This window comes from Pinus tabuliformis, chromosome 5_2, assembly GCF_031772625.1.
Source record: "Pinus tabuliformis cultivar Carrire ecotype Pingquan chromosome 5_2, CPIR1, whole genome shotgun sequence".
Taxonomy (NCBI): Eukaryota; Viridiplantae; Streptophyta; class Pinopsida; order Pinales; family Pinaceae; genus Pinus; species Pinus tabuliformis.
The window spans coordinates 1,143,642,892-1,143,657,377 of record NC_142306.1 but is presented as its reverse complement, the minus strand read 5'-3'; positions in this window follow the sequence as shown (position 1 = coordinate 1,143,657,377).

Sequence of the window (14,486 nt, the reverse complement as noted above, 5' to 3'; positions counted from 1 at the left end):
CCTTTCACTGATTTTGCCCTCCAACTGCTTTTCTGCTTGACTCCTTCCCGAACCTTGTTCTGCATATCCTTAAAATGCTGCCACTCCCAAGCTTTGACTTGGTCATTCAATACTGTCTAATCATCACAAACACCAAAAAATCCAAAAGAAAGTGGAAATAGATTTATTTTAGTTTCCTTGCTTACACCTTAGTATGGTTTGATGCTCTTTACTCCTACAACTTAGATAGTAGCATGAGGTTAGTGTTGATTTAGCAACTCTACTTAGTTTAGTTGTTTAAATGGTTAATTAGGATATGGTGTGATTTATCATTACAAGTTGTTTTCTTCATTACTGTAGTAGAGTAACTTTCTTAGAATAGATTTTCTCTTCTTCCATCAAAGAATCAAGCTTCTTCTGGCTCATTAGAAGTCTAGCTTGGAACCCGTGTGGTCTCTGGCCAGATGAACAAGTGACAACAAGCAGGGCCTTCACTTCTACTTATGCATATAGCACTATCACCTCCAAGTTTGTATGAACCCCAGGTGGATAAGTAAAGCTAGTAGCCCAGGGGTTGCAACGTCATTGTTGCAATACTAGCACTCATCAAGGAACAACATCCCCTTCCTCACCCAAGGTTGGCTCTGCTGTTGGAGGTGGTGGAGACTAAACGGTGACCAATGGTGCTCTTGGCATCAAGTCAACATCTTCATTCTGCAACTCCTGTTCCAATTACATGTCTCTAACTTCCACCATGTGCTCAATCTTCTAAGAAAGCTTCCAATCCTACATCTGTTCACCTTCCTATTCAGCTTCTCGTTGGTTTTGTTCTTGTTCTTCAACCTGTATCAGCATTGTTTCTCCTGTTATTGTACGTTGCCTTTATTCTTCTTCCTACTATTGCTTCTCTTCTTTTTCTTTCCTCCTTTGCTCCCTTTCTTCCTTCAGCTTCTATTCTTCTTCCTGTAACTTCTGCTTTTATCTCTTCATACGCTCTACTATTTTTGTCCTTTGTTTCCTCTTTGCTTCAGCTACTAAAGCTACTTTCATAAGAATGGGATCTTCTTTCATCTTGTAGCTTTATTCTCCCCCTAGATTGTCGATAATATTTCTCTTTCCCTTGTCCTACATGGGATTGCTGCCTTTTGTTGTTGTTTATTCTAAAATTTATGCCATCTACGTAGTAGCCCATGAATTCCCTGCTAAACTAACTGACTCACGGATTTTGGAGGAATTGTAGCAATTCCTCCATGGATCCTCCTCTACCAAATCAAAATCCCCACTGGTCCACTGAAAGTGAATTCTAACATAGTGGTATTTTCAAATAATATGGGGATCATATGGATTAAAGTCTCAAGTGTTGGACACCTAATCCGATAATGGTTAACATGTGGAAGTTTGAAAATCAAAGGGAGTCCAAGAGAAGTTGGAATATGAATCCAACAATCACAAGAATGTATTATAAATGTACATCTATGTTCATAGAAAATGAAATTCATTGTTTTATCCTTCATGTCTCTTCACATCCCATGTGCATCTAACATGGTATCAAAGCTTAGGTCTCAATTTGGAATTCCTCTGACCTATTTTTAACTCCTTTGAATATAAAAAAAAACAAGACCCTCTACCAAACATTGCTTCTCTCTTTCGTACCTATCCATTGGTAACATTAAAAAAAAATCACCTGACTTACCTATCTTCCCAACACATTTATTCTAATTGAAATAGGAAAATGGTGGAGTCTGATTAAAATGGTTTCAAACTCAAGGGTTGACACTACATTTCACTAGATGGCATATGACCTTCACATCTTTTAGTAGTCGCAGCAGATATCACCTGGTTGCAACTTGGATTCGATCTTGCTATGATAAGTTGAACATAGCATTGAATAGTTTCAATGTGTTACATCCGCGTTGAATGTTGTGTTTGTTTGGTCTCTGTGCATTGGTTCATATGATTTGGTATATGTTGGTTCATTCTCCCTAAGTTATATGGTTCATGTGTTTGGTTAACCATGAGTGCTGAGTGTATGCTCTCTACATTTGCATTAAAAATTGTATGTGCATTGAATAATATGTATGTCATATTCGTGTATTGGTGGTGATCCATTGAAATTGTATTCACTTCCTATATGATGTGAACCATTGTTGGTACATTTTCATTGTGGAATATTTTGAGAGAAAAACCCATAGTTGCCACAAGCACTTGGAAATTTGCATCTACTAATCTTTTCAACTAATAGTTGGAAAGACTGTGAAATTTTGGCTGCATATCCCCTCCACCTTTCGACGAATGTTGGCCCAACTCCTCCCTGACATAACACTCCCTCCCTTTAATGATATAATTCTCCCTGAAATAACGCTCCCTCCATTGAATGCTATAACACTCCCTCCGTTGAATAACACTATTACGTTAAATGGTTGTAGGTTCAAGGTATGGACCATTGTACAAGTCCTCAGGTGAAGGTTTTAAAGGTTGAGGCTCAAACTAAGTTCTATTGTTGAAAAGCACAATAATTCAAAGCATGCTTCCTTCAAAGTACAAGCTATGAAGGTGTTTGGCCATATGGATCTTGTGCAATCAAGGAATACTGAAACAGATTGTACTAACATTTGTTTGAAGGGATGCTCAACTAGAGTGGCTCCATTTGATATGTGAATTCATTGTTAGAGTGGAAAAACTAAAGTGTGAGCTACTTCATTTCTCACACAATATCCTTGCCTCTAAAATGTATTGTGTTTCTTTCTTTGTGGTTTTCCATAATTCTTATCTTCCTCCAGATGAGTATGGTGTAGAGAGCCCTGGACCAAGTCAGTTCATTGACATTTTACCAAGCCAATCAGAGGAAATTCATTTGACATCTACCAGGGATGATATTTTACAAGGACATATTAATGTAGATAGTTGTGTGTTGGTGGGCGAATCTAGATGTTTCAGGACACCACTTGCATATTCAACTAGTTATGTTGGTGTGTGAGGAGTGACGACTGATAACGTTAGTCACTCGAGCCCAGTATACTGGAGGCCATACATTTGAATCGTACCAAGTGAAATAAGTTGACGAAAAATAAATAAGCTTGGTGACTTATAGTTTCCTTTCTCAGGGTGAGCCTCTGAACAAGCTCGGTGCTCATCATGAATGCGGTGGTTCTGGATATCATTCCTCTATTGGGGCTGGCACTGTGGGTGTCAACTATGGTTGCAAAGAAGACAAAGTATAAGGTGGGAGGTAATAATATTTCCACAATTGTCTAATTTATATCTTGTTCTGCAGTCATTATTGATGTGCAAAATCATTAGTGTTGTGGATGAGCCAGTATTTGGAATATCTCCTGTATATGCTCATAATGTACAATTTGAAAGATGTTAGGGGTATAAATCCTAGATATACTATCTTATGTGCATCTCGCTAGATTTATTTGTGTTGAAGATTTGTTAGTTGTTTCTTTCTTCCCTTTACTAGTGCTACATGGGTGTTGTTGTTCCTTAAGAAACCAATTTCCTAGTTGTAGAGAAATTGTGCTTAAGGCATTAATAAATATTATTTACTGTCACTTGTTTGTCACTTAGATATATGTTGTGTTCTCAAATGATGGACTTGGAGACTTGGCTTTTTACTCTTAATACATGTATGACCAGAACATCTCATAATGCCATTTGTTGCTAGATACAAATTGGAGACTTGGCTTTTTGCTCTTAATACATGTATGACCAAAAAATCTCATAATGCCATTTGTTGCTAGATACAAATGATGAATGAAGAAATCTTGAATGAAAAGTTAAAGATAATATGTTGATTTTTCACAGAAACTATTATTCGTCACTTAGAAGAATTATGAAAATGAGAAGTGAATCATAGACAATATGCTGCTTAAAAAAAAACTACTATATGTGACCCTTGGAGAAGTTAAAGATAATACGCTGGTCTTTCACAGAAACTATTATCAATAACTTAGAAAGGAAGGTGGAAACTTCAAGTATAGGAGCGCTCTTTTAAGGAATTTTAACTTTATCTACATAAGAAAATAAAGACCTGCAGCTTCATTACTATACTTAAAAGAATAAAACATAAGATGACACATGACAGAGAGGGTTACAAAATTATACCCGATAATTCATGGAAACCTTTGATTCTTACATTAATTAACAATTATATCAGGAATACAGTGGCCTAGTCTCTGGGTTCTCCAAAGTTCGAACCCTTTCTGAGTAAATTTTCCTCTTTTTATACATTGTGGAACAGTTGCTTATTTCTAAAGCTACCCAAATCATCTAATTGCTTTTCTAAATATATGAAGTAAAAACTATTACAGAATTTTATAGAGGGTAAAAGACACCTCAAAGAACATGAAATAACAAAAACATAACTGGATTTAGAAGGGGATGATAACTGCTGGCTTGCTTTGTTGATCCACTGCCGAATTCCTCTGTAAATGCCCTAATGATGCTTAATTCACTTTAGCTGTAATGAAATACGTTTAGTTTGTGTAATCCTGGGCTTACATGGGCATTCTGATTGGCCAAAATGCAAAGAAACATACCGGATTGTCTTCCTCTTTAGCTTTGGCTCTAACCTTGATTTTCCACTTTACACAATGAAATTAACATGAACCTTTGATTAATACGGAACTAAAAAGAGTTAATCTTGCTTTATAAACCTGTCAAATCCGCCCATTTAGTGCTCTGTTGACTTCCATCTCAAATCGCAGTCTGCTCGATAATCATTGAAAAACTTAACTTACAGACCCTTAGGCCACATAACTATGGAAGTGTTGGACTTATGCGTAAATCATTTATATCTGTGTTTTTCTATTATAAACCTTTTATAATGAAAATATATTATAAAACATTCTTTTTCCACTTTCAATATAGGCTCCGCACAATTTTCTAGGAATACCTTTCCGCCGATACATCCCATCGTAGATCTATGCTTTTCATATCATACGGTCTATAAAGGCTTCGGGTGGGACATAGGCCTAGAGAATACCCACCCAAAATTGGTGGTTTCATCTCTCCACCCAGCTTCTACGTGTTGAATGATAAGTGGGATTGGGTGAGTTTCAATAAAAACCATTTACTGTTTTTGCTCCGCTCGAAAACCTGCATTATAACTTGAAATCTGCCTTTTCCTACACCTTGTAGACTTGTCGGACTTTACAATAAAACATATATATATTGGGTTCACTATTGTAAATCGCGATCGGCAAAAGAACCAACATATATGCATAAAGGCATTGTGGACCTACCGGAGCTATTGAACACATTATATATACATTCAGGTCCAACCCTTATCGCTGATCACAATCGGCGGGATCACATATAAGTGCTCTGTGTTATTTCGGATCCGCCAGAACTTTACAACATAATATATATATGTTTTGGGTCCGGCCCGCGATCACAAATTGAAATCAACGCTATCAGTGGAACCAATCATATATATCACTGCGGACCCGCCGAACTCTATAAAACAAAACTTATAGTATTTGGAGTCTGGTTTTAACCCTTTTAACACTTGTTTCTTTTGTGATTCCGCTATGAAATAAATAAATACTCCATGTCTTTTAAACTTCACAGAGGGTAAAGAATATAAAGAAATTTCATTGAGGTGAAACCCCGATAATAATATATCTAATAAACAAAGCTAAAAACACAACATAAGCTACAACAAGTGTAATGTGAAATCTTATTTTATTCTACAAACTTTGAACACTGTGAGAGGATTTGTAGTGTAGAAGATTCTGAGTCTCAGAAATGGAGGGATAAATGTTTGAATTGAAAAGCGATGGGAAGTTGAAGTTTTGATAGCCATCGTTGTTGCTTTGAAAGTGTATATGCTAGAGGATTTTATAACCTCGCATGTCAACATTAGTCATTGTATTATTGAAGTCCAAGGGAATGACAGAGTTCAGGTTTCTATCTACAACCATACTACGTGTTGGATACCTATAGTAATAGGTTTCATATTTCATGATTGACTATAGAAAATCTAAATATGCTCTGCTTTGGTACTACAAAGATCCCATATTTCCCAGGAAATCAGAGGTGTGTGAAATATTCCAAATATTGAGGACCTTATTTCAAGTTTGGTGGATGATTCAACAGTCTAAACTGGATCATGCCATGTTTCAATTTTGAGTTGTAGAATAGAGAAAGAGGTCTGTCCAAACAGCTTAATCTTGGCAGACAAGTAGTTCAGGTAGAGAAGCAAAGGTTCCCAAAAGTTTAATCTGGGACCTTGGAAGACATAAGGGTAGAAGTAGATAGAGAGAAAAGGAAAAAGCCAAAGAAAAGAAAAGGCAATTGAGGGTTGCAAGTCCAAGTGCCCCTCCAAGAAGAAACAAAAAAAGCTAGGCAAAATAGTTGGGTAGGCAGTTGTGGTTGCAGAAAGAATATGATCACCATTACACAGGTATCAATAGGTCTCTTGCCAAGGCAATAAATCTATCAGCAAACAAAGTGGTGAATTCCATGAACTCACAGCAAAGAGGATCACTAACTTCTTTTTTTTCCCTCTCTAGTCCATCACTAACACCCCCTTTCTAATTCCCCTCCTTCATTCATATTAACTCCTAATTCTACTATATAACCTCCCCTATCTTACCCCCACCCCTAATAATACTAACACTAAGGTGTATAAAACCCCAAATCTTATGTATATTCCCTCCCCTAGGCATAATAGCCGTGTATTTTTCAAAAGGGACCAAAATGGCATCTGGCCACTTTGGTGAACCTATTCCACCCTATTCCCCCTTTGCTGCAAGTTAATTTACCCTCAAATCACCTCTGCATTGATAAAACCCCCTCTCCAAACCCCTTTTGCCTATAAAAACCTTTGCAAAGGTTAATACCCGCCTCTGGCACGTTCCCCAATCCTACCACATTATTGGTTAAGCGAAAACATTTGAAAAACCCATAAAAACCCACAAACTTTAATCTTTTCCGCCCGCAGTATGAAGCGCGCATCTTTCTCCTCCGCCAGCCGTCGGATCAAGCCCATCAGATCCGACGGTCCACATTAATATCGGAGCGCATCCGATGGCGGCACTTTAACCTCCGAGAAAGTGACGTTGCGCCTTGTCACGCCTCCTCCACGCGTCAATCGATCAACCATCTCGGAGCCGAGTCTGACAGCTTCTGCGCCGTACCTAAACCGCCCCGAGAAACCGCGGCGGTTAAGGCCTTAACCGTGACCATTGCGGTTTGACTGCCACCTACCCGTCGCTGACTCGCCGCCACGTCCTTATCTGCTCGTACCTACCTTTGTTATTGGTCCACCTCACTGCTGACTGGGATGCCACCTCACTGCCCCTTTGACCAGTCACCCACTGCCACGTCGCCCGATGACGTCAGCAGAAAAAAGCGCCAAATTGGTAAAATAACCCATATTTACCAATTTTCCCGTGTTTTTTACCACTTTCACTGTTATTACTGTTGGACGCTCTGCATGACCGTTTGCACTCTAATTTTCGCCAACCAGTCTATTAGCCCGGGCGACCTCCTCAAGCAGCAACTGTGCACCTTTGCTTCAACCTCTGCTCATCGAATTACAGGTATTTAGACCGTTTCGCCCTCCATACGACCTTCATTAAGCTTGAAATTGCTCAGAGGGATAGTAGAACCATAAAAACGGTATTTACACCGTTCATTTCCATTTGTTCATCCACCATTGTCATTGTGAGGGCCAAGAAGTACCTGCAGAGCTTTAGAAACCTGCAATTCACATAAAACCACTGTAATTCTGCGTTTTCCCGGCAGAGTTCCTAATAGATATAATTCACCCGATTGGAGAGTTCAGTTAGACCACAGAGAAGTTCTGTCACTAGACTCCAGTAGTATTTCAATTGCTATTGAGAGAATTCCCCTTGGATACTCAAAACATCAACTGTTTCCACAGAGAACTGCCTCCAGACTGTGTTTTTACCATTCCACCTGTCCACCTGCAATTCTTGCAACTTGAAGAGCTATGGAGACCCCTATTGCACTGAATATTAAGCCCATCAATGCTCCTCACCAGGAATTAGCATGGAAAGCCCTGGGAGACATGGACTACCAAATGCTGGATTGGTTCCCCATGGGAACCAAGTACAATATTCAAATGTTGAATGAATTAAGAGCCCAGCACCTCAGTGGGGCAGATATCTTGGGGATTTGGGAGTCAAATTTGCCCATATACAACCTTCCCCAAGTCAATCCTATGCCAGAGCTCATTTATAGCTGCCAGGAATGCTATGACCCCAGCCAAAGAGCAGTCATTAGCCCCACAGGCCTAGTCCTGTTCCAGATCACCCCAGAGAGCATAAACCAGATGCTGCGCTTCAAAACAGCCAAGAAATTGACCCCTCTATCCATGCAGAATCTGATTAACAGAGGGATCAAGCTGTCCAGTGACCAGATTGTCAAAATCAACCAACTGTTTGTCACACCAGGCTCTGAAACAGTCAGAACCCCTCCTATTGGGTACCAATATCTAAATGAGTTGGGCAGAATGTTGGTGGATCTAATTGGCTATGTCCTAGGATTCAAGGGGTTGGAAGATGTAGATGACAGCATAATGGCAATGCTGTCTATATTTGCCCCTGGTAAGCCTCCAGCTGTGCAGTATGATTATGCAACTTACATAGCAGAGAAAATCCATGAGCAGTTCATGAATTTGAAAAGGGAGAGACTGTTCAGGTACACCTCCTATATATATCATTTATTCCTTTTCAACCAGCCAGCTACCTTCTCTGTTCCTTTGAGGCCACTCAATGCCCAAGGAAGCCCAAGATCAGTTGTTTTCTGGACCTCTGTTTTTCATTCTACCTCAGTATCACCCTATACATACTGTGAGTTTATTGATTTATTTGTTCATCCAGCCCTAACAGCGCTGCAAGGTACTCCTCCTCCTAGATTAACCGATGATATGAAGAGGATTCTACATTTGAACAAATCTTACAATATTGGCAACTGGTACTTCTACCAGAACCACACAGTCATTAGGATATATGGCTGTGAATTGAACCCATTTAGGTTGCCGAGGTATGTCCCCATGAGGCTTTTTGCCTTAGAATATTTCAGGCAGTTTGGGAACTCAGATTACCTTCACTTTCAGAGTAGAAACAAGAAGTCACAATTGAAGGTAAGAAACCAGCTAGGTTCCTTCCTATATAACAGGAAAGAGGAAGGGTGGAAAGAGGCAGACAGCATCCTGGAAGGCCTCAGATTGCAGACCAGTTTTGAATGGATTCCCTATGACCCCAATCATTCTATCTCCCTCAGGAGAATTAGATACAAATTGGGCAACTATGCACATAAAAGACAACCTGAAATTGAAAAGTATGCCAATGCACTAGATTGGGAAGAGGGTACACTAGTAGAACAAGTCACTAGGGAAGAATTACTTGAGAAAGAAGCTAGGAATGTGCAAAAAGAAGCTGACTTGGAAACTTGTGGACAGGTGCCCCTCTCCTACAGAAAGCAAATTGGAACAGCTGCTAAATCTTCAGCAGCACAGCAGCAAACTACTGAGAAGACACCCCAGGCAGCAAGCAAAGACAAAGGAAAACAGGTGGAACAGCCACCTATATTGACAGAAGAACAAGTTGACACCTTGCTACAGCAGCAAGAAGAAATGGAACAGCAAGAACTGGGGCAGCAACAAGAAGAAGCACAGTCCAGTGAACAGCAGCCCTTGCAGCAGGAAAAGGGGACAGATCTACCTAGTTACACTGAGCAGCAGCCCCAAACAGAGGTGCCTCCCAGGACAGACACCAATGTAGACACCTCAGTCCTCCAAACACCACAGAAGGAGGACTTGACCAGGAAAAGGGAGAGAGAGACCCCCCACACCTCATCCTTCATCAGAGGAGAGAAGAGACAAAGACTGAATGACTCCCAAGAGGAGGACATAGCAGTAAGGCAAGCCATGGGCATGGGCCCACCCAGTGGAGAACTTTCGGCCAGCTCATCTCAGCGTGGACATGACATGACTATGGGAGGAGAGGTCAGCTCCTCCGGTCAACATAGAGAAGGGCAGTCAAGTATAAAGCAGCAATTCATTGACATCAAAAGGAGGAGTGATCCCATAAAAGTGCAGCTGTATAATCACTTGTTAAACCTAGCTCCTAGCAACCAGCAGAGACTCATGTCTGCTTTCGATGTGAGCGAAGGCAAAATGATAATGAGCCACTTCATGCCCACAACTTTGCATCCTCAGTCCACCTCGGACTATCTAAGAACCAACATGGAGGTTCTTGCCAAAGACATACACCCTATGGACAAGATTGAATTACATAAACAAACTGGTGAAATGGTGTATGCCTCCCTGGCAGATGAGACATTGGAGAACTACAAACTAAAGAGCAGCCTGGATAACACAGCTTCTCAGCTGGAATTAGAAAGAGCATCATCACAAGCCAAGGACAATAGGATCAAGTCCTTGGAAGAGGTAATTATAGATATAGGGCATGATCCTAAAGATGTCAAAGGCATCCAAGAACTCCTGAAGATAAGGGATGCAGACATGGCGGCCCTAAGAAAGAAAATCAAACTCCCGGCCACCATCCATCCACAAACAGATGAAGTTGCCCAGCAAAGGCAAGAAAAGGATACTACAGACCTGCTGGTATCCCTATACAAAGAGCTGGTTAGGACTCAAGACCAGCTAGGACAAACTGAAGCTGCAAAGGCAGCACTACAAGAAGCACTGAAGCAAAGAGAAGAGGGCCAACCCTCCCAGCCTCCTCCTGTGATAATAAATCTTGAGGAAGTCCCTCCAAAGACTACTCCTCCTCCTCAGCAAACAGAAGCTACAGCACCAACTACAGCGCCATCCACAGCAACAACAACTACAACATCGGAACATGCTACTAGTTTAGACATGCAAAAGCTGCAAGCTGAGATCCAAGCCATGGAATCTCAAATGAAAGAGCTGGATGAACTTAAGAAAACCTTGGCTAAGGTAAATGAAAAGTTTGACAAAAGCAAACAGAATGAGGCAGCCAAGGAGAGAGAGGTAAGAGCTCTTAAGAGGAGAATTGCTGAACTAGAGAAAGAGCTTGCACTAGAAAAAGTGACAGCTCAAATGAAAGCAGTGCTATGGAGCAACATTGGGCGGTCCATTGCCAACCAGTGGCAATATATTGAGACCATGGATGAGCAAATGGTGCTCATCACTAAAGCAAACAGAGAAATACAGAGAGCCAGGGCAAGCCTTGGACACATGCCAGAAGCTGCTACCAGGATGATCAATATTCTAAACTATAAGACTAGCTCTCAATTAGCTGTCATGGGAATCACCAACAGGACAGAAACAATTGCTGTAGCCAAAAGAGTCATAACATTGAGGAACTTGGTTGGAACACTGGAGAGGAGGACACAGGATATGCAGACTGAAATCAACAGATTCCTGGAAAAATTCGTGGCACTACAGAACAGAGGCCTCCCCAGCATTTTAAGCAGTGTAGGAAGACTGCTCACCCTAGACAATTACAATAAGAGAATTGATGCCCATGCAGGAGCAGAGATTGCAAAACCGCCCAGCACTTCAGCAGACGCAGGGCCAGCCACCGGGCAGACTATGTATGACAGGGTGGAGAACCTATTTTTCCTCATGAATGAAGTTGAGCATCTGTTTGATACACCACCTAACTTCTTCAAATTCACAGAAGCAGATGAAACTCTAGGGGCAATCTTAGCACACCAACTGCCCACACAGGATGTCTGGAGAAATTTGACACAGACAATTTTGTCAGGCCAGAATCAGTAGCGCTAATTCTCCAGGCAAATGAGCATACATGCGCAGGCACAATTTTGAAGAAAGATATCTACAAGGAAGAGGCAGAGGCTGAGCCAACTCAGCAGGACCATTGACTCACCACAAGCAGCAGTCACAATCACAGGTGACAAGTCCAGGATACAGCGTACAAGCCTTAAAGACAGGTCTTCCAGCATTTATTCAGAATATCTCGACCGACTTAGCTGTTTCCAAAGGCTAAAATATCTTCTGACAGAGCATTAAAATGCCTGTACTCTGTAATCAATGCTGTATTAAATTTTGGTCATAATATCTTAAGTGGTTGGTAAGAATGTAAAATCTGAGATAACTCAGAACTCAGATATTTTGTAAATCACCGCAAGTATATATTCACCCTTCACAGCAGTTGAAAGGGGTTGTTGTAATTTTCCTTTGAAGAGCTCTCGCTCGTTGTAAAATTCCCAGAGAGAAATAATAGAAAAGGAGAATGGAATTTCCAAAGCATGGTGTATTTGGTGCGTTGTGATGAAGGGTGAATGTTGCAGGATTCCAGTTGTTTCATAAAACAATAAGTCTTCTCATATCTCTGTATTACATGTTTTCAAGTCTTTGTTCTCTTTTATCGTTTCAGATATTTTACACTTAATAGCAAAGTAGAAGAATAGTTCAGGACTTAATCCATGATTACCCTGAACTCAAACTGAGCTATTATCTATGTTTTCCTCAGATATAGTAACAGAAGTGTAATTCTTAGTTGCTGCACTTTGAATCTATATCTTTCACTGTGATAGACATTCCCAGGGATTCAAAGTTTGCCCCTGTGACATCTGTCTTTTCTCGTAACCAGTTTGGTGGAAACAGTTAACAACGAGTGAAAATTCTTGAATGCTTTCATTTGTTTGCCTTACCTGTTTCCTGTTTTTAATCAAAATTTGTTCTATGAAACATCCAAATGGCCCTGTAAGTTTCACCAGTTCATCTCAAAGTTTCTAGACACCTACAGCTACAGACTCCATTGCCCAATGATATTTGACTCTCTGAAAATCACATCACAAGAGATCTGAAGGATATTCTTCAACCAAAACATAAACAAAACCAGTGCATAATAGCTAGCCTAAAACCCTATCATAAACAGTTACAAATCATAAAGAGAGAGCCCTCTCTGATCACAGTTTGGCTAGAAACAGTGATCCAAAGATTGGTTAGTGGTTACCCCGGCCGTATTCCCTTGGGAGTCATAGGGAACAACCTGGGTGTTAACACTACGCACAAGCTAAATTTTCAGATTTGATTTTGGGAGAAGCTTCCTTATGTTCGTATTCTAGTAGCCATTGCAGCAGTTTTCCACCCACACATGACTAGACTTGATGAATTTTTAGATTTATTAAACACTCTAATGTTATCTACTTCTCATAACATAGTCCAAATCAATAAGAACACTCTCTCTGATATTAGAACCTATTTACAAAATGCAAAAAAAAACATTGAATTTTTGTAGCTTGAATCACGACTACAACAAGATGAGTTACAGAAAAGACAACATTCTGAACTTGTTTGTGTTCAAAACATTGAGACAGACACCCATCAACAACTAGCAAGTCAAAAAATCAATAATTTTGAGGTTGATTTAGATCAAGTTATATTTTTAGAAGCAGATTTGAATACAGGTGTGGAAATTCAGTGTCCACTTCTGAAGCCAATCGTCAAACCTTGGGAAGAGCTTCTCAAAATAAATCATAGAATAGGTCTTGGATATGATAAGTAGGTATCCTTTCATATTCTAGATTACTCAAAACCCATCCAGCTCCATAGTGTTGGGTTTCTTCATGACAATTCACCTTCATTTGTTACAGATCCTGCTCCTCTTCCACAACAACCACAATATATTGTTAAATGCCAACATTATCACCGAGTTGGCCATATGAAATATAACTTTCTTGATCCTCATCCATGTGATCATTGTAATAAAATCACTCATTCTTTAAATATATTTTTTCAAAAACAAGCCTCTTACAAGAACAAAGATTCATCTTGGATGGATCACTTCTTGGTAATGGGCTTCAATAGCCAAGAAGATATTTCAGTCATATGTCAGAACTTGTTTTAGAGTATTGAACAATATTGCAGTTGATTTTTCTCCATCTTCTCACCTTGTATCTCCCTGGGGGAGAAGTGATGGTCATATACAAGTTTCAAAGCCACATCAAGTGAGCCTGAGCCACAACTTGTCATACTAGATTCAGAGTTGTAGCCAAAGATAAAGATGCCCCTGAGGATGCCTTTGGTTGGTGTTCAGCCTTAAACTATCTATGCAGGGTTGAGACCTCCCTTTTCAGGTTGAGCTTCTTCCTCTTCAAAGAATTCGGCACACTTCCTCTAGCACAAGACTTCAGCTTCTTGCCAGTTTTGGAAGAGTTCCAGGAATTTCATTAAGCATTCCAGAGTTGGTGATCATCCTTAAACCATCGCAGATTATAGGCATCGCTTTTCCAGGTTGAAGGTATCCTCTCCAAATCATTAGGGACACTTCCTCCAGCATAATATTTTAGCTTCTTGCCAGATTTGGAAGAGTTCTGGGACTGCACTAAGCATTTGAGTGTTGGTGGTCATCCTTAAACCACCCTCTTATACCAACATTTCAAAGAGAACATTTAGCTTAGTGCTTCCATGCACTTTTTCACATTTTGTATTATATCTATCTTCTTGGACTCATAAATACCCCTTATTATTAAGAGGGGGAATGTTGGACACCAAATCCGCTAAGGGTTAAGGT